At 33.0% G+C, this 26,684-nt stretch overlaps 1 protein-coding gene across 2 annotated transcripts in view; it reads left to right on the top strand.

Moving 5' to 3' along the window:
- Positions 1-26,684, top strand: part of LOC111423600 (follistatin-related protein 5-like) — a 245,206-nt gene that overhangs the window by 69,262 nt on the left and 149,260 nt on the right. The window lies entirely within an intron of this gene.

Raw genomic sequence — 26,684 nt, 5'->3', positions numbered from 1 at the left:
GCTGCAAATCGGTTGCGAGAGCGATGGCGATACACCAGCAGGGGCTAAAACTCTATAACAAAAGCGGCGATCGTGAATGTTGGGTTATGAGGGTTGAAACTAACTCTCTACGATATATAAAACATTTAATAGTTTCCCAACTAATAAAACGAAACCGCATTTTCGGATTTTCGACATAGTTTCTATATAAACGATTCATTTCCTCTGTATTTACGTTAACTTTTTTTTTTAATCTCATACACTCAGAGAGGCTTTGTAAAATAAAAATTTTAATCGTGTTGGTGTTTTTGGAACAAAATTTGAGTGTTTGTCTTATAAAAATATTTTATAATGAAGGAATGGATAGAAAAATCGATAGTGTATAAACACAGCGAAACAACTTCTGTAAAATACAATATGCTGAAAATTTGTTTCAAAGATAAATTCTTTTTTGAAGTTTACCCTTTGTTGACTGACTTTTAAATTTAGTTAAAAAAAAGATTTTCTTTAAAAATATTGTTAATATACAGGGTGATTCACATAAAAACCGACACAGAGCAGGGACATGTAGAGGACAATAAATTAAGATGATTTAACGTAATTTACCTCTATACTAAGTTGTACAGGGTGGTTCAAATTCGATGTCCGAATATTCTAACTCGGAAACTATAAGAGTTAGAAAAAAAGTAGCTTACATGTCATGATCTCGTTTTTCGAGAAACTGCTAATGCCGAAAACCTCATAGCGCTATCGTCTTTTGTTTTTCCGCTAGAGGCTAAAATTGAAAATATCGTAAAACCAGCAAGCGCAATTATCTTGGTTATTATTATAGCTGGAGTATTATAACTAAGACATTATATGGACATTTTTTTACAGAGAATTTGATGACGTAGTCAAAAAAATTTTTTCGGTTTTAGATTTTGAGATATTATCACAATGTTCGTTTTTTTAAATGGAAACAACCACTGATTATTCGCTTATTAAATTCGTTATTTTTTTCTGATTACAAAAATATAGGGTTTGACAGGACTATTTCTTATTGTTTTAGAATAAAGCTAAAAATTATCTTTTCTTTTAGTGTCTTCCAAGAAATTAAATTTACAGTTTCCTGTAAATTACGGTACTATAATTAAAAATTAAAAAAGCATATTTCTGATATTTGAAACAAATATATTTGTTGAACTATTTAATTTATATATGTAATTATACAAAAGTTGGAATAGATTCCATAATTTCACATTTTTTATTAATATTTAATATTATTCTTAAATGACTTAATAAATTATTGATAGATGGCGGCATATGTTTTTTTTTGAATTCAAATAAACATAGCAACATTTGTTTGTATTAAAAAATTTTTAAAGTGTCACTTTAAAAATTCTGTTTTTTTAGATGGATTACGAAAATTACGAAAAGTTTAACATGTTAGAATGTTACATATTAGAAAATAAAGTAAATTTTATATAAATTTTTAGTAGAATAATTTTTAGTTATAGTACCGTAATTTACAGGAAACTGTAAATTTAATTTCGTCGATGACACTAGATGGAAATTTTATAAAAAAAGTTTATTTTTAGCTTTATTCTAAAACAATAAGAAATAGACCTTTCGAACCCTATATTTTTGTAATTAGAAAAAAATACAGAATTTAATAAGCGAATAATCAGTGGTTGTTTCCATTAAAAAAAATGAAAATTGTCATGATATCTCAAAATCTAAAACCGAAAAAATTTTTTTGTCTACATCATAAAATTCTGTGTAAAAAAGTGTCCATATAATGTCTTAGTTATAATACTCCAGCTATAATAATAACCAAGGTAATTGCGTTTGCTGGTTTTACGATATTTTCAATTTTAGCCTCTAGCGGAAAAACAAAAGACGATAGCGCTATGAGGTTTTCGGCATTAGCAGTTTCTCGAAAAACGAGATCATGACATGTAAGCTACTTTTTTTCTAACTCTTATAGTTTCCGACTTAGCCTATTCGGACATCGAATTTGAACCACCCTGTACACCTCAGGAGTTATGGGCCTTCAAAGTTGGCTCTTAAATTTTTAAAAAGTTCAATATCTTCGTAATACATTAAGCTAGAAAAACCAAATTTGGTATACGTTATGAATAGGGTATAAAGTTATTTGACGACAAGGTTTTCTCCATCACCTTTCATTCTTGAGTTATGATCGATTTTAACACCAAAAGTACCCAATTTTGACATTTTGGGGATTTTCTCTTTATCACCTGAAAATCATTACATCTAAACTAAATTTGTTTATGGATGATGTCTTCTTAGTTGACAATAAACAACTTATTCCTAAAAAAATTTTCTCCATCACCTTTCATCCTTGAGTTATGAGCAATTTTAATACCAAAAGTACTCAATTTTGATATTTCGGTGATTTTCTCTTTTTATCATTAGAAAATCATTATAACTAAACCAAATCTGTTTATGAGTAATGTCCTTTTAGTTCATAATAAACAATTTATTTCAAATAAACTTTTCTCCATCACCTTTAATTTTTGAGTTATGATCTATTTTAATGCATAAATTTTGACATTTTGGTGATTTTTTTTATCACTAGAAAATCATTATAACTAAACCAAATCTGTTTATGGATGATGTCTTTTTAGTTCATAATAAACAATTTATTTCAAATAAACTTATCTCCATCACAATTAATTTTTGAGTAATGATCGATTTTGATAACAAAAGTACTCAATTTTGACATTATGGGGATTTTCTCTTTATCACTAGAAAATCATTACATCTAAATAAAATCTGTTTATCAATAATATCTTTTTAGTTCATAATAAACAATTTATTCCTAAAAAACTTTTCGTCATCACCTTTCATTCTTGAGTTATGATCGATTTTAAAACCAAAAGTACTTAATTTTGACATTTTGGAAATTTTCTCTTTATCACTAGAAAATTATTATGCCTAAACTAAATTTGTTTATGGATAATGTCTTTTTAGCTCATAATAAACAGTTTGTTCCTCAAATTACGTACAATTTCACAGCCGACTACTGAATTTTCGATAATTTTAAGTAGCATTAACAAGATACGCGTCTTTAGTTTTTTGAGTCTTTTATGAAAACGACAATGTTTTTTAAAAAATAGTAAGAGTAAAAAAAGTTTTAGAATTAAATTCCACGTGAAATGAGGTAATAATGTATTAAATCCACAAAAAGGTTAAAAAAATCTGCCAAAATTTAGGGAACCATCACCCTTAATCAACCCTTGGAAATGCTTCAATTGGTCTCAACATATACATATACATATCAAAAGAAAGATTTAGTTACTCCGGAATGACATAAAAGGGAGGTTTCGCCGTGAAACCACTAGGCAGTTAGAAATATATTGAGTACAAATTTTTACAGTGTATTTGTTTATATTATATCTTATGGTATTCAACGAAACAATTCTTTTGGTCATTTAAACACAATCCAACGTTACATCTGAAACAGAAAATATGTACGAGACCATAAAAGACAGGCGGCACTATTTTTACCTTGAACACATCCACCTGGTGCGATGAGGTTGGGCCTTGGAACTGCAAAGCGCGCATCTTCTGGATGAACCATGAATTAGCATATGGGCACAGGAATCGAACCTAATTTCTGGGGCTACTGTAGTTTTGAAATAGGTAATTGATGAAGGACGTCCGATTTTGGTGGTTTTACTGTCACTTCCAATAAGTCCCAAAATAACAGATAACCTAAAAAGCTTTAGTGTCATTGACTTAGATTGAGCCCTTTCTTTGAAGATTTTGTAAGCGTTTACAACAGCCGCATCCAGTAGGTACCAAAAGATCCTGTGCCACCATTTCTTTGATTTTCTATCGATTTCATAGAGAGACTTCAACATATCAAATCTATCTACATGTCCCATATGTTTATTGTAGCTTACTACTAATTTTGGGCATGCAATTTCCTGCAGTGTACCATCTTTTTCTTTCCTGGTTGTATGAGATTGTTCCGTAAGATTCATATGATTACACAAAAAATTTACTGCTTTAGTGTCTTTCAACTTCACATAGACAATTCCATCTAAACTGACCCTGTAATCTGATTCACCTCTTCGTAAATCTTTGTCATCTGTTATACCCTGCGGCAAATCTCTTCTTCCACATTTTACAGTTCCACATGCATATATAATGGAACCACTTGAATCTATCTCTTGACATTTTTGAGGCTATGAACTCATCTCTAAGTTTTGGCCTAGAGGACCAATAATCAAGATAGCTTGGCAACCTCTTGATACCCATCAACATATTGATACCAAGAAAAGTTTTCATTTCCTTCAAGTTTGTTGCAGTAAAAGTTGCACGGCTGGTTTTTTGTACCGCATACAAATTTGTCTGAAAAACGAGATAATCAATTAAACTTTTGTGAAAAAGTTGAAGGAATGTGTCAGTTGGAGTTTCTACATTATCTGGAATGTTGGGACCATAATCCCCACCAAAATCTTTTTTATTTTTCAAGCAGTTGTACGCAGTTTTAGTCCATACAGTTTTTGTGGCTAATTCACGCCTCCTTATCTCCGAAAGGGGCACTTCATCGTCGGAATCCCAATTCTCTTCATTTTCTTCATCTTGAAAAATTATTGGCAAATTAGCTATATCCAAAATTCTGCATTCTTCCTGCTCTTTATTTGCTAAGCCATCTCCTAACTCTGGTAAATTTTCATCTTCGTCGTCATCACCACTTGTCTCGGATTCTGCATCAGATGGAATATTTTCTAATAAAGTAAACAAAGCATCTGGCTCAATTTTTTCTAGCTCAGCAATCGAAAACACTGTTTGTATTGGATTTGCTTAGTGCTTAGTGGTTTCATTGTGAAACCTGAAGGGTTTTCATAAAATAATACTCAAATAGTAGTAATATCTACTCACAGATTAATAGTAAGTACAATTATACATTGAACAATAGATATTTATTAAAAACTTACCACTCATATTTGAAAAACACACTAAAAACGAAATAATGCACACTAAACGAATTATATACCCCAACCTCACTTTTTCCACGTGAATTATCAGAATTTAGCCTTCCTTGCGCCGAAATTTATGCACAGAGTGGTGGGGTTACTGTCTGCACACGCGCTTATTGTAGTGGCATCATTGTAAAACCACTAGTCGGCTAGAGAAGTGTTTTTATATTATTGGTCTTGCGGTGAAACCACTAGTCAACAAAGGGTTAACAATCTTCCAATGATTGCTATATAAGCCACAATGGAAGGACATGAAATTGAAGTAATAAAAATAAGTAAAGATGTCAAAGAAACATTTTCAAAAAGCAGACAAAAACCTTAAGAATTTCACAGACATTAAAAAATGACAGGAAACTGTGTAGATGAATATAAACACAGAAGATAATAATCTCACTTTCATTCCGGCTGATAAGAACTTAGATTAATAATTGTAACGAGTACATAAGACCACAAGAATTTCTTGATCAAATTAGTTTGAAAAGTTATTGGAAATTACATTGATTAAGCATTATTTTTAGATCCATCAAGGAGGATGTTGAATATGTTGAGGAGAACCATGTACATATTGGATAATATTGAGATATATCAAAGATGATTATTACAAATGATAGATAGATGATGGAGAATGTACTGAGGTAGACCTGGATTGTGTTGATAAATGATGGAGGTTATGTTAAAAGATATCAGGCATGACCGGGCATCAACGATGACCTAAAATATCAGGGACGATGCTCTAATATTTCAATTAAATGCTGATATTGACCATAATCTGTTGGTAGATGATCCAGAAAATGTTGAGGAAGTAGAATGTTAGGGATAGTAATAATTATATTCAAAGATGTCAGCGAGGACGCTGATTGAACATGTTGAGGAAGGCTAGATACTATAATATATATAATATAATATATCGGCGATGATGAGAGATATCAATGATGAGTCAAAGACGATATTGATAGATGATGGAGAAGATATTGAGGGTGACCGAGATTTTATTGAGCACTGATTATGTTCAAAGAAGTCGAGGAGGATGTTGAAGGATGCTGTAGGTAAATCTAACCTAACTTAATCCAACCCAATCGAACCTAGCCTTACTTAACTTAATCTAACCTAAGAAAGAAGCCGGATTTTGTTGCGCAAAAACTATGTTTACTGATATCATTGAGAAAGTTGAGGGATACAATAGAGAATATTTAAGAAGGCCATGATATAGCCTTATTGTAAGATGTTAGGGGGAATGTTGATCAATATACTAATAAAGATGTTGAAAAATGTGGAGGTCAAATAATAATCCGAGATAAATAATCAGAGAATAATTTGTTGGAAAATGTCGATTTATATTGCTAAATGTTCTAGAAAATGTTAGATAATCAGAATGATATTGAATGGTGTTTGTATCTGTGTAGCCCATGTAACCCCGCTGTTAAGTGATTACATTCCTCTTTGGAGATGATCTACCTGGCTACTATCCATATAAGTGTAGAATCTTTGAAAATATCGGATCGACTGTGAAACTCCGTAATTAAAGATGATTTCGAGGTTAACAAACGATAAACAAAATGCGAGGTTTAGTTTGAAAACGCAGTCAATAACTGGTAAAAATTCAGTAAAAAATCGTCGTTACAAAATCCAATTTGAAAAGCTTCAACGTCACTCACCATTTCAAACAATTCTGTTTAGTGATGAAGCGAACTTTCATTTAAATGGTCATGTAAATGACATAATTGCCGCTATTGGGCCAACGAAAATTCAACACAGAAACATAAACGACCATTACATAGTTATTGTGTGAGATGTCATGTCTGGCGAAGGCATCGTTGAAAATATTTTCCTGACTTGTAGTGTTTTTTTATTAAATTTGCAAATACATGCTACCATTTCTAGACACCTTGTGGATGTTAAAAACGATATTGACAAATGATGGAGAAGGTCCGGGTGTTGATGGACGCTAGTGATGATATTTGAAGAAATTACGAAATGTTAAGAGATATAACAATGGCGTTGAACAATATCAAGGAAGTTGCTCAAAGATTTTTGTGAGAATGTTGAAATGGGCATGAACGATGATATGTTGAAAGATGTCGGAAACGATTAATATTGCTAGATAATCTAGAAAATGTTGGGTTAGCAGAATGGTATGGAAGGTACAAATTTCGATAACAAGTTTTAAGGGATTTTTTATTAAAATGAAATGTAGAACAAGAAAGTATTTGTGATGAAACGCCTAATCGAAATAAAAGACGATAGTAGATTTTATTAACGAACTAAAGAAACTACGAAAGGTAGTACTAAAGACAGTGTTAATAAATGTTCAGGTAATTATTAACGTTGTAAACACTACTAAAGCTACACAAGCTTAATAATCCTATTAGATCCATAATTAGTTCATCCAACCCAAGAACCTATAAACTGTCAATAATGTTGGTGAATTTCTATACTAATAACATAAACTTCAAACACAGACATTCGATTAATAACCGAAACATGTTGGTAATAATAATTAAGGAATTTAAAGTTCCACAAAATTATAAAATAATATTAGGTCACGAAAAGTCATGAATACATAGTATTGATAAATGTGTCGAAACAAATCAGTATAACCTCAAAGATAGCCATCATATTAGTAGACAAAGGTTTTCGAGATTTTATGAAATTTTTGATTAAGGAATAGTATATTAAAACACATTTCATAAGACTTAAAGCACTCATTCAAGTTGAAAAACGAGTGGCGAAGCCGCATAAAACGTGTTTTTTATGCTATTTTTTAACAAAAAAAATAAATTTTGACAATGTAGGGAAATAGGTATGCAGCAGTTGGTAACACCGTAACACTTGAAAATAGAAATTTGAATTGACAATTACAAACTGTCAAAACACAAAATGTATTCACCTGAAAAAAATGTTTCATGTACACCTCCCAAAATAAGAGAAATTGCTCAGTGTTCAATATCCTCATCATTGTGGACCTTGTATTCGATGCTAAGAACGTGTTTAAACATCCATAGACAAAAATTGTCACATTGACAACTAGAAAAATTGATGAGCCAATGTCACCAACTTGAACTGGTTCCATAAAATGTTACTAAAATCTCATTACAGCATCGGATGCTGTAAGGAGTCTCATTACAGCACCCGTTTGAGTACTGTTAGAGCTTTCGTTACCGTCGCGAATTACAAAAAAATATTATCAATCTACAGTATGTCCACGGAAAAGGTGTTGAATAGGAAAAACCTTTTTATTTTATCGAAAAAACTTAATCTTGATAAAAAGTTTTGCTAGTTCTTAGAGTAAGATTGGGATAGAAACATTTAACATATTTTATACGCGGTGTTCAGAAAATTGAAAAAACTTTAAATGGTACAAGAGTAAAGTGCATTTATTTGAGAAGATAAGGAAATAAGTTACTATTAAAAGTTGTACAAAGTAAAAGGTAGTCTCTAATACCAATTTTCTAAAAAATCGGCGTGCTTTTATTTATTTGTGATCATTAAATTTATTTTAATATCAAATAACTAATTCTAAATTAACAATGCAGAAGTTGTAAGTTTATTTACTCAAACACACTACCACCCTGTTGAGCACATGCCTTTAAACGAACAAGTAATTCATCAAAACTTTTTCTAACCTCATGTAATGATATTGAAGCAACGGCATCTCTAATCGCATCCTTTAATTGATCAGTAGTGGCATTTATTTGAGGTGTGCGATAAACAATTTGTTTCAATCGGCCCCATAGGAAAAAATCCATTAATGTTAAATCTGGGCACCTAGGAGGCCACTGAACTGGTCCTTGTCTCCCAATCCAGTGGTCTGGAAACGTATTGTCTAACCGTTGCCGCATAATATGCTGGGCACAAGGACAATAGAATCTAACAGGACTGCTACATCCATTGTATTTTTGTAGTCCACTAGGGACTAAAGGGAAATCTCCTACTAGGGATTGGTTGCCCGCACTCTACGTCACACTATTTGCCACGCCTGGTAACTGTCTGCGTTTTTAGAGGTTATATGATAGACATTAATACGTCTAAAAGCATAAAACATCAAAAATAATATGAATACGTCTAGGATATAACCTCTAAAAATACACAACAAACACATAGACCATAACAACAGCTGGGCGTGGAAAATGTGACGTAGTTTGCGGGCAGGTTGTCACAACAATGGATGTAGGAGTCCTGTTAGATTCTACTGTCCTTGTGCTGGGCATCCATCTTGTTGAAAATAAAATGAACCACTGTATTCTAATGGAAGATTGGCTAATTCACCGTCGAGGTAAATTTCTTAACATAGCTAAATAACTATTCACATTACAAGTAGTGTCAAAGAAGTATGGCCCTATTATTCCGTAATAAAAAATGGCGCACCACACATTTACTTTATTAACACAGTACTAACGCCTCCGTGGTATTCAAAAATGCGGATTAGAGTCACTCCAATATCGAAGCCACAACACCATTTGTCGAAAAAGTTGATTCATCAGAAACCATTATTTTCTTATGAAATCCTCTTTCCATACTGGAAACTCACAAACAAAAATCCAAACGTTTTGCTTCATCGCTGACTTCCAAAACATTAAACTAAAATTAGAACTAACACTAGAAACTTTCTGGTTTTGCCGTGCGTCTTTTAATAAAAGGTTTGACGTTTCGGATGCCATGTTGCAACCTTCTTCAGAAACTGGTTCGAAGTGACGAGATCAAAAATCGGTAACTGTATATAAGTCGGAAAAAACTAATTAATAATCAGTTAGTGCTAATTACAAGCTAATTAGTAACTGATTGCGTCGTGTCCGGCGTGAGGCGGGAAGAGGTCTTCGTGTTCACCACCATCTTCCATGTTCTGCTAAGCTCCCAGCCATCCTCTCTGTTGACGTTATTTTTTATGTCGGTGGATCTCTATGGCTTCTCTTGTCAGTCTTTGGTAGTATCTGTTGTCCCTAGCCAGCACCTTTGTTTGTTCGAAGTCTATTCGGTGCCCCTCTGCATGGCAATGTTCCGCAACCGCCGACTGTTGGATCTTTTTCAGCCAGACATGTTTAAAAACTGGCTTGTATAGATGTATCTTGTTGTGTTTTAATATCTTCTGAATTTGCGACTTTTTAACAAATTGGAGATTTTCAGCTCTTCTTCTTAATGATCTTACCAACAAAGTGCTTGCATTATTTTCATCGTATCTCTTCTTTTCTCTAGGTATTCGCAACAATGACCCAGTGCTTAAAAACTTCAAAATTATTTTATGGCAAGTAGTCTCAGAAACGTACAGGTGTCCCAATTTCGATGTCCACATAGAAAAAAAGTAGCTTACATGTCATGATCTCGTTTTTCGAGAAAATGCTAATACCGAAAACTCCGAACAGCTATCGTCTTTTATTTTCGCCCTATCGGCAAAAACTGAAAATTTTGCGAAAATGACATTCGCGAATATCTCACTTATTATCAAAGATGGAGTATTATAAATAAAACATTATATGGGCAACTTTTTACGAAGAATTCAGTTGCGTAGGTAGAATTTTTTCCCCATCTTTTACTTTCGAAATTTTAGACGTAACTTTCTTTTTTTAAATGGAAACCATAGTTGGCTATGACCTAAAATAATTTGTTATTTGCTTCTGATAACAAATATATATAGTTTGTGGGGTATATTTCTTATAGTTATTGAATAATTAACAAAAATTCATTTTGTTCTATCTGAAACTAATGTATGTATTTAAAACTGAATGTTGCTATGGTGATAACCATACATACTATGATGGAACATAATGTATCAAATAATTGCCAAAGTTTGTATTTAAAAATTCGATAACAACTCTTGCATTATGTGCATTTCGCATATTATGAAAACTGTAACATGATGGAATGCTATATGTTAGCAGAAAATTTAATAGATTTTTGGTCCTTCCCCAAACCACGTGCAAAAACATATCAAAATGACCTGCAAGAGGATGAAGTCAATGTGTTGGCTTCACTTGCGATAAATCCATCAACATCTTGCAGAGAAATTGAACACGACATCTGACCCAAAAGCCGCTGCTCCCGAATATAAAAGAAAAATAAGTATAAACCATACAAAGCGGGGCTAACTCATTATTTACGTGCAGATTAGAATTTTGTAGATGATATTTAGAAAAATTAAATAATCTGCTGTTTGTTCAAAATGTCATCTGGACCGATGAAGTCTCTGAGTGTTCAAAGAAGATTACGGTTCAATGTATGGTGTGCCCTTTAGATAATAGAATTTTGGCATATACCTCAATATATTAAGGAAGCACATTGAGCCTTTGGTCGACAATTTGCCATTAAATATGTCTCAAATGATATATTTTCAATATTACGGAGCACCAGCACATAATGCCAGAGTTGTTAGTGAATTTTGAAATACTGCTACAAACTTTGGCAATAATTGGAAACAATGTTTTCCATCATGGTATGGTTATTACCATAACAACAGTTAAGTTTTAAATACATACAATAGTTTCAGAAAGAACAAAAAAAATTGATACATTATGTTCCATCATAGTATGTATGTATGGTTATCACCATAGCAACATTAACTTTTAAATACATACATTAATTTTAGATAGAACAAAATGAATTTTTGTTAACTATTCAATAACTATAAGAAATATACCCCACAAACTATATATATTTGTTATCAGAAGAAAATTACAAATTATTTTAGGTCATAGCCAACTATGGTTTCCATTTAAAAAAATAAAGTTACGTCTAAAATCTCGAAAATAAAAGATGGGAAAAAAATTCTATCTACGTCACTGAATTCTTCGTAAAAAGTTGCCCATATAATGTTATATTTATAATACTCCATCGTTGATAATAAGTGAGATATTCGCGATTGTCGTTTTCGTAATATTTTCAGTTTTTGCCGATAGGGCGAAAACAGAAGACGGTTTCGGTATTAGCATTTTCTCGAAAAACGAGATCATGACATGTAAGCTACTTTTTTTGCATCTCTTTTAGTTTCGGAGATAGCCTATGCGGACATCGAAATTGGGACACCCTGTACACATTGGGGAATTTTTCATTAAATTCCTGGATAACTCGACGATAAGATTTTTCGCCTTTCTCATAATATTGCACCAAGTAAATTTTTTGCTGTAAAGTAAGAATTTTAAGCTGACAATAATAACAGCTAATAAAGTATAAAAGCGAAGTGGCAATAAAGCTTACTTATGAACAACTTTTCCTAGTAACTTATTTCCTTATCTTCTCAAATAAATGCACTTTGCTCTTGTACCATTTAAAGTTTTTTCAATTTTCTGAACACCGCGTATAAAATATGTTAAATGTTGACATACTGAAATGATATACTGTATATTACCAATTAGACACTCTAGAAACAAATAATAAGGAAAATATAGAATGTACGATATTTTTGTTTAGTAAGAACCCCACAAAGTGCTTATTCTAGGTCATTCAGTTTCCCTTCTTTTTTATGCACAACTTTTAAGCTCTAACCTATTTTTAAGGCCAGTTTTGTTTCTAAAAAGGTGATTAAGTTGAACAACTGGTTTAGGGTGCTTTAAAAACGTATCAGTACCAAGTTTGCTCATAATAAGGTGTAGTTTATAAGGCAACAAAGATTTTCGATGCAGAAAAACTTATTTATAAAATGTTGTAAAATACTGCTCATTTTAATTCATAAATAATACACTTTTTCGAGTTTAATAGATTACCACAACACTTCATGTGCTATTTTATGCTTTTTGATATAAAAGCTTGAATATGACAATAATTTTCATTGATTTTGAATAAATAAATGCAATTTATATTTCAATATTGAAATTGTATAAATTTTTTAGCAAAATTTGGGGAATTACATTTTTTATTAGTTGTGTACCATTCACTTTGGAATTTAAAATAGTCTCCCCAATCGATATGAACTCTACGGTTTTAAACCGTACGATTTTAAAATAACTAATTTATAGGAGCTGTAATTGGTTTTCTGCCGAGCTTTTATCTAAAATGCGATGAAAGCGTGTGGTTGGAACCGGAATATACCGTTTAACTAATTCGTTCAAAGGAGGCACGTAACTACCATTAAGTAAAACCTTACAGAGTAAATTACTCCATTCTGAAGCAGAAGAAAATAAAACAGTGCATTGAACAAATTAATCGCTTTGTACAGGATTTTATTTTAACAATACAAGTCAATCTAATTAAAATTTAAACCTAAAGCTCTTCGCCATCTGCTCGAGAAACCGCCTTTAACGCATCCAACATTTGAACATGCCCAAAGTCCATTTTCACATTCGCAAGTTTGACATTGGTGTCTCATTTTTGTACCGGATTTACATTCGTCTAAAAAACTATAAAATATATACAAATATAACTTTATATGTAACTTACTTCCATATGAATTATATACTTCTTCGGGGCTGGCATGATGATGCCCGTGACCATGTCCATGTCCATGGTGACCAAACACACCATCGTGATGACAAAAAATAATTGGAAATAAAATTAATAAAATAACAATCAACTTCATTATTGTAATGGAAAAACTTGAATGTAATAGCTAAGATATGTTAAATGATTATTAATTCAGCTGTGATTAATTATGTCTAATTATCCGAACAATACGGTAATACAAACCAATTTGTTTCGCGCAATTAATCACAAGCAATTAATCAATTGCGGTTATGTACATTCTAAATTAGATTGGATCACTACGACTTTTGGCGGTAATATTTTTTTTACGGTCGTATCCTTTTGGTGCTAGAAGAGGATTTTATCCAGCGTCAGATGGCTACTAGGTCTGCATGCGGATAAGCGCATTAGAGGGTGGGCCCCTTTTGATTTACGCCAACTTCGCCTTCTGACACCTAATCGGCTCAGGCGTGCAACGCTCCCATCCGCAACGGGGGACGATTATTCTTCCGGAGCTCTCCCTGATCTCCCGAAGTCGCCTTTTACATTTGTCGTCTGTGACCAAAAAACCGAATTTCTCCCCACGAATTCGGGAATTGTCTTCCCGGACCGGCGCGTGCTCGAATTAAGGGTTACTGAACGTTGAAACTGACAACACTCGGATGTGTCTCCTCTTCCCAGGATGGATACAAATATCCTTCGTTTTTTTCCTTTTTGGGGGGATTATGTAGCGGGTTTGAACGGAAATGTGGGTATTTGTATCTTTAATGCGGGGAATCGAGGGGGGTTGTTTAATATTGAAGAATATCGTGATAAATTACCTTAACAGGGAGGTAGTTTATGTGTTAGTTTAATGGATGAAACTCGTAAAAGTTTATGGGGTAGACTATATTATCGCTTAAAACGAGATTTTATTATTGTATTAGTAGTATTTTTATGTGCTACGAATTTCTTTATGTTTTGCATAAAAAATAATTAAGTAAATTTCTAACTCTCCAAAGTTAATTTTTCTAACGATAAGACAAATTTTAAATATTTATAGCGATTGCTTTATATCATTTTAAAGATTAAGACTCAATCTTTAATTTGCTTCATCAATCAAGTCTTTGTCTCTAAAGATAAGGCTTGGAGGTGACGATAAGGTGAAGGCAATAAGGTGACATTCTTATGACAACCCTGAGTTTTCGGTTGTCTTAAGAGATGCACAATTCTAGGTCTAGTGTTAGTTCTAGTGATAGTGCTAGTGTCAAACTAGAATTAACACTAGACCTAGAACTAGAAACATTCGGGTTTAGCCGTGCGTCTCTTAAGACGGCTAAACCCAAATGATTCTAGTTCTAGGTCTTGTGTTAGTTCTAGTTTTAATTGTTATTCAGCGGTACATTGTTTATTATTATTGCACTAGTTGCAGTAGAACTAACATTAAACGTAGAACTAGAATCATTCGGGTTTAGAGTCTTATGAGACGTGCGGCTAAACTCGAATGATTCTAGTTCTTCTAGGTCTAGTGTTAATTCTAATGCTAGTGCTAATTCTACTAACACTAAACATAGAACTAGAAAAGAATCGAAAAGAACATACAATCGTCTTCCGTCATTATTGAACCGTATCTCTCAGATCACAAGGTTGTTAATCCTTTCAATCCTTTCTGTTCTACGGTACGCGGAGTGCACCCATACACAGTAAAAAATAATTACATGGTCCAGTACTGGTAATTTATTGCCATGGATATTCATGTAAAAAGTTACACGTATGTAATAGCAAAATAAATACATATCTAAACAAGCGCATTTTCCATTTCTATGTTTGTACTTTTCGTTTGTGATTGATGTAATTTTACTTCTTAACCCAGGTAATGTACACGTGTTAACAGGTAAAAATGACATATGTAAAATTACTTGTGCTATGAATATTGTAGTTCATCTGCTATGTAATAATTCATTATTCAGCCCTGTACATTTACATAATTTTAAGCTTAAATAAATGTAAAAATACGAATGTCATTATGGAAGTTCTACAAATTCGTTTTATGTCCAAATTATGAAAGCCAATAGTTTTTCCACCATTGTTATAATGTTTTACAGTACAAAAACATTAAAAGAATAGTGGAAAAAGTGTAAACTTTTACAATTTTAACAGACGGCAAACTTGGAACACAAAAACTTTGTGTACAACCTGTATACGTACTAAAGGGCACCAAACAACCAAACACTAAATGGACAGATTAAAGTGGTTTATTACTATTATTATTATTATAAGAGAGCGCGTGTAACGTTCAACGATTCATACGTTATTAGACTGTACTCGGCACAATGATGCCAACGCGTTGTGCGTAGTTGCAACGCTATTCGGCCGACTGAACGCAGAAAGTGGTGGTGGGGCCACCCTGTATTTTACATATTTGTAATAGTAATTTTTAATAATATTACATGATATACCAATTTATTAAATACATTTACAATGTTTTCCTTGATTTTCCATTTATTTGCAGGTTTTTCCTATAGTTTACATTGCTTTGTGTAATTCATATTAAAATAATGTAATATTTTGTAAATTTACTAATTTCCTGTAATTTCACTTGGTATTAACTGTATTTCGAAAATTACGTTGTTAATTCATGTATTATTTCATAAGTCAATCTTGTAGTTTAATGTAGTATAATGTATTTTTACATCCATTTTTTACCGTGTATAGTAGGACTAAAGTTGCATATAGACCATTTACTTGGAATGGGCTAATAACTTTTCATATCACTGTCGCAGATTTGCACTTCGATTTTGTTGATAGTAGCGAGTTGATAAGGGAATGATAAGTTTCGTCATTTTATCAATCTAGTGACAAATGTCATCAATATTAGCTTCCGTGAAAAGTATAGATTCGTTAGAGATACTAATACTGTAGGGGCGATCCATTGGTTTAATGATGAGATAAAAATGCTAAGGGACAAACTTCGTTTGCTGTCTGACATTCATCATATTGATTCTGGCTTAGTTATTATTATTATTATTGCTACCGGGCTGAGGTTACCGCGACCTATAAGATCTATTGTAACTTTAGCCCTCCTAAGGTTTAGGGTAAATATAGGTCCTTGATGAATCTTAGTATTACCCTGAGGTCTTGAAGCTTTCAGCCAGGTTGGGGTCCAATGAAGGGCGTGTTCGCTGCCTCTTTGGCTAGCTTGTCCGCTTTTTTATTGCCCTCAATGTTACTGTGACCTGAAACCCACCATAGGGTAACATCATTGCCCCTAAGGTTGCTGGTACACTCTCTGATCAGTGCGGAGTCACACGTGTTTATGGATGCACCTTTCTGTCCCTTTTGTAGGTTCAAAGCGGTGCAGAAGTTTATAGCAAGAACTTCTGCTTGGAAAATTGTTATGTCCGAGCTGAGGGGCAGTTTAATGTGGCCGTTTGGTCAACTGATGCCCATACCTATTCCGGATCTAACTCTATTTGAAGCATCGGTGTACCAAGCTAGGGCTATCCTTCACCCAATCATCTCTGCTTCAAAATATAACCGTATACGGCTGGTGGAAATTGTATTATGTCGGTATAAGGTCCGTTTTAATTTCAATCAGGTAATTTAGACATGGGTCCTTGAGGATTTCGAGGTGTCCTCTGAGGTTGCCCTGCATCAACTTGCGTGAAGATACTATTTTCAGTGATAAGGCACTTGAAGCTGCTTCCTTTTGTATATACAGGGTGTCACACAAAAAACGCCCCAAGCTGTAACTCTGTCATTTATATTCCGATTTTCATGACCGAGGCATCAAATGAAATGGTTTGATGAATAGTATGGTTCATGCTACAAATAATTTTTTTTCAAGGCCATCTTCAATTTTAAGTAATTATTTACTTTTGTTTTTCAAATTGCTCCATATATTTGTCTTCACGTCATTAGATAGAGATTGTTTTTCTGAATCCACTGATGTGCAATACATCCACTTTGAATGTAATTTTAGCAGAAAAAAGACACCTGTATATATAGGTTGTCGCACAAGAACGCCGTAAGCTGTAACTCTGTCATTTACCTTCCGATTTTTATGAACGAGGCAACAAATGAAATGGTTTGATGAATGCTATGATTCATGCTACAAATAAACTTTTTCCAACGCCATCTTCGATTTCAAGCGATTATCAACTTTTGATTTTCACATTGCTCTTTATATTTTTCTTCACGTTATGGGATAGAAATTGTTTTCTGAGCCCATTGATGTACAATACATTAACATTAATTCTAATTTTAGCAGAGAAAAACAATTAAAACATTTTCCGAACATTGTTTTAGTCACTTCTGCAATACTGCAGTGTGCCATGGAAAAAAATAACACGCAAAACTGATAACAGTCATTAAATGCTATTTCAATGCCCAAGCAGTTGTAAATGATACTTATAAGTTGGTTTTTCATTTATCCCATGGCACACTACAGTATAACACAAGTGACTTTAAGAGAATGTTCAGAAACTATTTTAATGTTTTTCTATGAAAAAGTCTTCAAACCATTCATACCAAAAGTATTCATCAAACCATTTCATTTGATAGCTAGGTCATGAAAATTGGAAGGTAAATGACAGAGATACAGCTAGCGGCGTTCTTGTGTGGCAACCTGTATATACAGGTGTCTTTTCTCTACTAAAATTATATTCAAAATGGATGTATTGTACATCAGTGGATTCAGAAAAACAATGTCTATCCAATGACGTAAAGAAAAATATATAGAGTAATTTGAAAAGCAAAAGTTAATAATCGCTTAAAATTGAAGACGGCCTTGGAAAAAATGTATTTGTAGCATGAATCATAGTATTCATGAAACCATTTCATTTGATAACCCGCTCATGAAAATCGGAATGTAAATGACAGAGTTACAGCTTGGGGCGTTTTTTGTGTGACACCCTGTATAAATGGAGCGGTGTGAGACCGAGTAGGCCTTCCAAAGCAGCTGTCGGACAGGATCTCATTGCACTCGTTATGTTAAGACATGCTAACCGCTGGATTTGTGCTATTTTATGTTTTGTTTTTGGCCACCAAACCAATAAGGCGTAGACGACCATTATTGCTACGTGGGAGCCTGCGGCAAATCTGGTTTGCCTTGATGGCCTTTTTCCTCACCTTATCTAAGTGTGTTCCAGTTTAGTTTACTGTCTAGTATTACCCCTAGGTATTTAACTTGTTTTGAGGTTAATAGTTCTGCTTTCAATGGAGGGTGCTTTTATTTGTAGCTTCCTTCTCTGAGTGAAAGGGACTATTTCGATTTTATTTGGATTGATGCTGAGCCCATTGCTTCTACACCAAGTACTGGTGAGTAGTAGGGATTTCTGCATGAGTTGAGTTATGATTGTATCATATTTACCTCGGATTGTGATTACCAGGTCATCAGCATACCCCTGAATCTTGAATCAAGTCATCAACTACCAGGCACCATAATAGAGGTGATAGCACTCCCCCTTGGGGACATCCTCTCTCCGCCTTTATAGTCAGCCTCCTAGATTGGCTGTGATCTGCCGACTTTTCAACATGGTTATACGCCATTTGATTGTCGACGGATGTATATTTTTTACGTTTAGAGCCTTCTCTATGGATTCATAGGAAGGAGGTGTTATCAAACGCACCCTCTATGTCTATGAAAGCACATAGGGCTATCTCTTTGGTTGCAATTGCCTCCTCTAAAGTGTTAGTCGAAGCATGGAGAGCAGTAATTGTTGATTTTGTTTGCTGGTAAGCATGTTGGCTACGGTGGAGCGAATTAGTGACAAGGTATTGATCGATTACCTTTTCCTTCAGTTTGAGGAGAAATAAAGTTAAGATAATTGGCTTAGTTACCAAAGAATATTTAAATAGTAAAAAGAGCTTATATGGACAGCTTATCCTAAGAACAAAAAAAATCTGCTAACATATCCCTATTAAAACGCTCTAAGAACAAGTAAGCTAGTGTCTGGAATATTATCAGCTTCAACTCAAGCTCCTTAACTTAATGTATATGAAGTGGCTTTGAAAACAACCTGCTGAGTGGGATATCACATTTTGATCTCACCAAGGCTTTCGACTGCGTTGACCACGAGTTGTTGTTGCTAAAATTAAAAGCTCACTATTTCAGTGAATACAGTATTCTACCGTTTAAGTCTTACCTTTCGGAGCGCACTCAATATGTTTCTTTCAACAACCAGACTTCTGATAAAATTATAGTTAAATACGGAGTCCCACAAGGATCTGTAGTAGGTCCGGTGCTGTTCTTGATATTTATTAATGACTTGCCTGGATGCCTGCCACACAGCTCGGAGGCTGCACTTCCGGTATAATCGGAAGTGCTAGAAATCTGAAAATATTTTTGTCGAAGACAACGTAATTGATAATACTTAAGTCTGAATTCACAAATTTTTATTTTGGCCAGAACCCCAGAAATGTCTAATGGTCGGTCTCGCTGAGACACCCTGTATACAGTGTGTTAATTATTTATCGTACCCGACAAAGTATGCAACCAATATCATAGATTGGAATTGCATCTTTAATCATTAACTTTAAAAGCCGTTAAAATATATTTAGATATATTTTAATAATTAAAAAAATATTTTAAATATAAAAAAATGTTTAACTTTCTGTTCTTATATTTAAAATAATTTTTAGTGTATCCATAGATTGAAATGAATGTTGAAAGTAGTGATTATTTTGATTTGTTTATTGACTTACCGCTTAAAGTAACCGCTAGAAACAACAATAGTTTTAAAAAGAACTATTTCGTAAAATATAAAGGCAAGCAAAAACGGTTAAACGACAATCACAACAATAACGTTCGATGAGCTCTCAACAGCTGGTTACTAATTTAAAATTATCCAAGCTACCACTACATATTGAGATATGCAGCCAATATTACACAAGTCACGTGGGTTACGATAATTAATTAACACAGTGTATGTACCAGGTGACAAATGTCAGAGAAGTCTTTCTTAATAACACAATAAAGAATCTATCTATCTAGAAAGTTTTGGCTTTAGTCGTGCGTCTTCAAAGTCATTTGTTGTATGTAGTATAATTAATTAATAGATATTATAATTTAAAATAAGATTAGAAGGCTGTTCTCGTCGTATAAAGAGTAACGAAAATAAGAGCTCGTTTTTACAGAACCCTAGTTGATTAAATATTAAAAAATGTATTAAAGAACAGAAAACATCGATTATTATATATCATTTCAAAGAGAGCAGGGTTTTATCTGCAATATAATGAAACAATTCTATCTGTATCTCTAAAAAGATTTATTTATTTATTTTCCTATTTATCTCTAAAAATAAAATTTAGACAATTATTTAAAACCATTTAATGTGTCTTTAAAACTTAAACTATACATTACAAAAGTAAAAATCGAGTCACGTCTAAACCAATTTGCATTTCAACGCGTCAATTCGTAGAGTTGGGCGGTTGGGTGGGATAAGGGACTAAAAAACTTTTAATTGGAACACACTGTGCTAAATATTTATGGGGACCCGGCCCTTAATTCTGGACAACTTGCAATTAAACCGGGTACATCTACGCGAGCTCCACCCCATTTCCTCTCTCCCGATATCTTCCTCTCTATCGCTCTTTACTCTTTACATGTTAGTTGTTTCTTCCTTTTAATCCCCGTGTCTACGTCGAATAAGGATAGGGGGGCGATGAAAAAGTTTTAGGAGCATAGGGTGCGATTTTGGGTAATATAAGGATGAGAGAGTCGCGGTGGTCCCGGATTAAGCTACTAAAAGCGTCAGCATGTGTGTGCAGGCAAAAAGTGCAGTTTGAAAAATATAACCGGAAACGCGGTTGGAAAAAAGTTTCGACGCGGTTTCGCTACGAGTTAATAGTTATTAAGTACACGCGGAACTAAATTGCGATGAAATGAGCTTTAATGCACCCGCCTCTAGTTTAAAATACCAGTATAGTAAATCAAGTAGATTTTAACTTTTTAAATTTTATATCTAATAAAAAAGTTTTAATTTTTTCCACAAACTTCTCAGCTCATTTATTTACCTAATAAAATTATCTGATTACTTTTAATACTATTAGCAAATTAACTACCAATTAAGAAAGAAACACTTTTCCCGAAAAAAGTTCATTTCTTATCGTTAATCAATCACTCAGTCTTGGGATTCTCGATTAAATAATGTGAGATAACATTTCCCGGGAGGTTTCAGTTCTGAAAGTCGTGGAGAAGTAAAGAGAGAGTGAGAAAGATAACATAAAAGGCGGGATTTGGGAACGATCGATTTTGTTGGCGCACATCAAAAGGTTCTTATTTCAGAGAAGGTGGAAGAAGTACAATTACGACTAAATCCGGTAAGTTTGGAGCGGACGGGAAGAGAGATTACGACTGTCTGAATTCGTCGATACAGGAAACGTTTCCTGCAAAAACCACCCGGAATTACCTACGGTCGAGGTGGATGTCTGCGGGGAATCCACGCGGGATTAAAACTAGATTTTTAATTTGCGATGATTGAGGTTTAAATCAAATTGCGAAAATACCTTAAATTAGATTTTAAAAATTTTCTCAAATTCAACTTGGTAATGTGTATTCCCAGTCGAAAGTTTTAAGTTCCCCTCGTTTAATCCGCCTCTCTAGGTTATAATTCCCTAATTTCCTAAGTCCAAAGTTAAACCAAACTACCCCGGAGATTGGAGGGGGGGAAAAGCTGAAGTGTAATTCAAGGAAATCCTCTTGACGATAGGTGCCGCAATTCGCAAACTTTAACCTTCCCAGAACATAGAACAAAAGCCAGATTATCTGGAATTCTTCAAAATTCTCAATAGAACATCCCTTGAAATTTTCTACTTTAAAATAGCATTTTAAAATAGAGTATTAATCTAATCAAACTATTTTACACGAAAAGATTGATTACCATTCTACTCCAATTTATATTATAACCTCAACTGAAGATGATTACTAGAATTTATAAAGAAATTTGTTGATATTTCTAAAATTAATGTTATTTCTAAATCAACATTTTTAATTATTATTTTTCTAAGACAAATTTTAAAAATTTATATTGATTGCTATACAAGTACAGTGTATATGTTACCTTCAATCTGTATAATTCAGGTACTCTATACAATGTCTAGGTAATGTATAAAGTACCTGGGGTGTCTAGGAAATATATGAAATATTATGAAGATTGTTGTCCCTTAGATACTTTACCAAGGTAATGTATACAATTCTTAGGGATTACATAGAGTACCTGTTGGTCGACCAGCAATGTGTAAAATAAATAGATTTTGGTCTGTATTTATCAATTTTTACTCATAATAAACTTTTTTATAATCTATAAGTTATTGTATAACAACAAAATAATTCTGTAAAAACAAGACGTAGATCTACTGGCTTCTCAGAATTGAGTAAGTAAAAAAATATATTTATTCTTACATGAGGAACTATTGTGACATTTTGAAGTGCATAAAATCTTACTTTTAAGACATGAACACTTTTTAGTATAACAGTGTTTTTTGCAAGGACATTTAATAAATCCCTGACATGTCTCCGTAGATTGCAGATTCGCAACTGTATGGAGCTTTGGTTCTTGATTAGGAGGGACATTTTCTTTTTTAAGTAGTTCTTGACGACAAACTGTAAACTGCTATCTTAAATACAAATTCTTTACAACACCCTGCTTTGTTCCTATTTTATAATGTTCGTCATCCGTTTTTTGTAAGACTACAGCTAGTATATTGCGAGCATTACCACGACCTCTGTCGACTTCCGGAGCGGGGATTCTTACAGTGATACCCAATGGCACATGGGGAATTTTTTTTCCAGAAGTGTTAAGCATTTTCTGAACGTGCTCTGTTAAATTATCTTTGGAACTGATGCGGTTCTCTACAGCTAAAGCGTTTTTTAAGCATAATGGGCAAATAACTTTAGAACCATAGTCTTCTGCCATATCTTCCTCCTTCCCTGTTCTTGCCTATTACACACATTGCCGGCTTCGCATTCGGTATTTTATAGAATACCTACACTGAGAAAAATGATATGGAAAATTGAACTAAATCAATTTAGTTGTAAGACAAATAGTCATTTTTGCTAGAAAATTTATTCATTTACCTAACGTAATTTAGCCGACATATACAATTATAATTAGTCAAATTTATGATAGTTAATTTATCTATTTACTGAGGAGATATAACTAATTTTTAGAAAAAGAAACTACGTCGTGGATAAGTCTAGTTGTTGAGTAGTTTAGTTACCTAAAGTATTTGGTATTTTGTGTATTTTGTTCTAGTCTGAATATCTATATACATTTAACAATGAAATATTTTACCTAAATGGACAAATGTACTATTATTAAATACTTTATTTAAATGTATTTTAGTCGTTTTGTCTACCTGTTTTCATCATTACATCGATCGTTTATAGAAAACATTTCTTAATACAAAAAATTAGGTAAGACGTCTATATTTAAGTAATAAAGCTATGTACAATCATTAATAATAAAAATAATATTAATAGTAAAAACATCTATTAATACTATATATTGAAACTAATTTGATTAGGTATTTATAAGATATATTTTTCGATCATTTATCTATCTTAAATTATCGAAATAGAATTAGTTTTTATAACTAGTAGTAGTAGTTAGCTAATTTTTGACTAAAAATTCTAGATAATATGACTAAATTTTAGGTAGTTTTCCCACATTATTTTTCTCAGTGTAGGCAAAGTATAAAATTAATAATATTTCATATATTACCTAAACGCTTTAGGTATTCTATAAATTGCCTAGGTATTGTATAGAATACCGGATTAAATACAGATTGCCGGTAACATATATATTGTTATACGTCATCATTGCAAGTATGCAACCTGTTATGTTTGCTGGTTCCACTAAGGATATTAATATACTCTCGTTATTATTAACTAATCTTTATTAAATGTATTCTTTCTGTTTTAAATATTATTCTATTCTTTTATTACAGAGTAAAGCACCGGTTAATGACTAGCGAGTAGCGTCCCTTGTCGAAACGAAACTAAACTAGTTACAGTTCTACCAACTTAACAATTTAAAAACAACCAGCTATTATAACACCTCCCTCTCGTTAAGCTAATGTACAAAATCCGCAAGATAAGACGGCACTTTTATTTGTCTACTACTTTTAGTAACATTATTATTTGAAACAACAATATCGTTTTGTTTTTGACTAACATTTATCAAAGGATCCTCTCGTATTGTTTTTGATTGGTCATTTTCGATAATCGTTTCCGGTGAGAGAGTCTTATACGGTTCGTAATCATCTTCTTTACTAATCATCTTATTTATCTTTCATTCATTACTTCTATACCTTTTTATTCACATCTCTCATCACTATAGTATTTAAATTTCTAGTAAATATCAGCTTAGCAGTGGAAACACTTGTCGCTCTAGTTGGAAAATTGTGATGATTAAGTAACATCAATTTAAAATCAACACTCGCCTCAACGCTCTTTTTTAACATATTTTTAGTAACTCCTACAGCTTTTTCTGCTGATCCATTCGCTTGAGAATGATGTGGACTTGTTATTATTCTAAATTTCCATTCGTTCGCAAACTTTCTACATTCCTCACTATTAAACGGATTATTGTCAGCTATCATCTCATTAGGGATACCAAAAGTTGTGAATATGGACTTCAACTTTTTGATTACCTCTTTACTAGTTTTGTATTTTAAACTTTTGACTTCTAGCCAGAAAGAATAGTAATCAACCAACACCAAATATGATTTTCAATATGTTGTTCGAAACTTTCTAGTTCTAGGTCTAGTGTTAGTTCTAGTTTTTAACTAGTACTACCACATGTACCATTAATTTAATGTGTAAATTTTTTGTCTATTATAACTTTTTTTGCCATAAAGACAACGTCTATATATTTTTTTTTCATGAAGTTCAAAATACATAGTTAGATGAATACTTTAGCGTTAAATCCTTTCAAAAGCATAATATAAGGAGATATATTGCAAGAACGAAAATTGTCATAAATTTTATTACAGCGCGCCCGCTCGGTTAACGAGCTTGTTCAATGCAAGCTTAAAGATCGGGTATCTTCTAGAAATGTAGAAACATGTCAATATTTTTCTGTTTCATAAATCTATGTACTCTTTCAAAACTTTTAGAAAAGATTACATAAGATTACATACATTAATACAAATAAGATTACACGATGATTTAACGGACATCAGATTTTACCACCGCTTCAGTTTGACTTCAAACAAGGACACTCAACAAGCATTAGAAATTAGTCGAGTTAATAGAGGATTTGAAATAGTTATCCATGTTGCAAGATTAATGATCAAATAAAAACCATGTAAAAACTTCTAACTTGAATTTATTTATATAAAGTCGTATTAGTTTCGGGTTACCCCATCATCAGCGACAAAGTCAATGAAGCTATAATAGGTGTAGACTTGAAATCGGATAAGAATAAAGCATTTTGCTATCTGATGGATGTGTTATAGACCATATATGTAAACAAGACCGTATACAAAAGGACTAGTCCATATGTAAATGGACTGAAATTATTAGTCTATATGTGTAAAAAGCTTGTTCTTTGATAAACGGACTAGTCGGTTTGAAAAAGGACTAGTCTATTTATAAACGGTCCATCTGCAAATAGACGATATACATATTACTGTAATATTTTAAACAAAGAAAAAAATGCATTTTTTATTTATTTGTACAAGTTAGACTATTGTGACATTTTGAGTTACATAATACATTATTTTTTCGACAAGCACATTTGTTTGACTGACATTTAGTCTTACAGTAACATTTTTTGAAACCTTGCCCATGCCCAGTAGATTGACTTGTAGCCACCGATCTAAGAGAAACTTCCTTATCTTTGGTGATTTCTTCAATTTTCAAAATGTTAGCAGGACATATACTAAATTCTGAACGACTGTAGTATTTTGAAATGACTCCTAGTTTTGTACCCAAGCCACGATCGACATCTGGAACAGGAATCCTCACAGTTGATCCAATCTGTGGTTTTGGATGGGTGCTATCTGATATTAATTTCATTCGTTTTGCCTGTGCTTGTAATCCATCATAAGCGCCCTTTCTGGCATTTGCTATGTTTCTGTTTCTATTGCAAAAATTGCAAATATTTTCCAAGGACGTGCTCTCAGCATGTGAGGCATCACGATTAGTGGGATTGAAACAACTACCGCATATTTCATACGAGAGTGTTTGAGTGTTATTGTTATTTTCTAGTGGTACATTTTCGGTCGTTGCTGTTTGGTGCAATTGGGATTGTCCGGTTTGTGTGTTGTCAGTAACAACCAACGTAACCACTTCTTCTAAATCTTTTTCTGTTGAAACACCTTCCAGCGCTGGTTGCTCTGTTT

This window comes from Onthophagus taurus, chromosome 1, assembly GCF_036711975.1.
Source record: "Onthophagus taurus isolate NC chromosome 1, IU_Otau_3.0, whole genome shotgun sequence".
Lineage (NCBI taxonomy): Eukaryota > Metazoa > Arthropoda > Insecta > Coleoptera > Scarabaeidae > Onthophagus > Onthophagus taurus.
The sequence above is the reverse complement of the archived record's forward strand: the minus strand, read 5'-3'. Positions and strand labels throughout refer to the sequence as shown.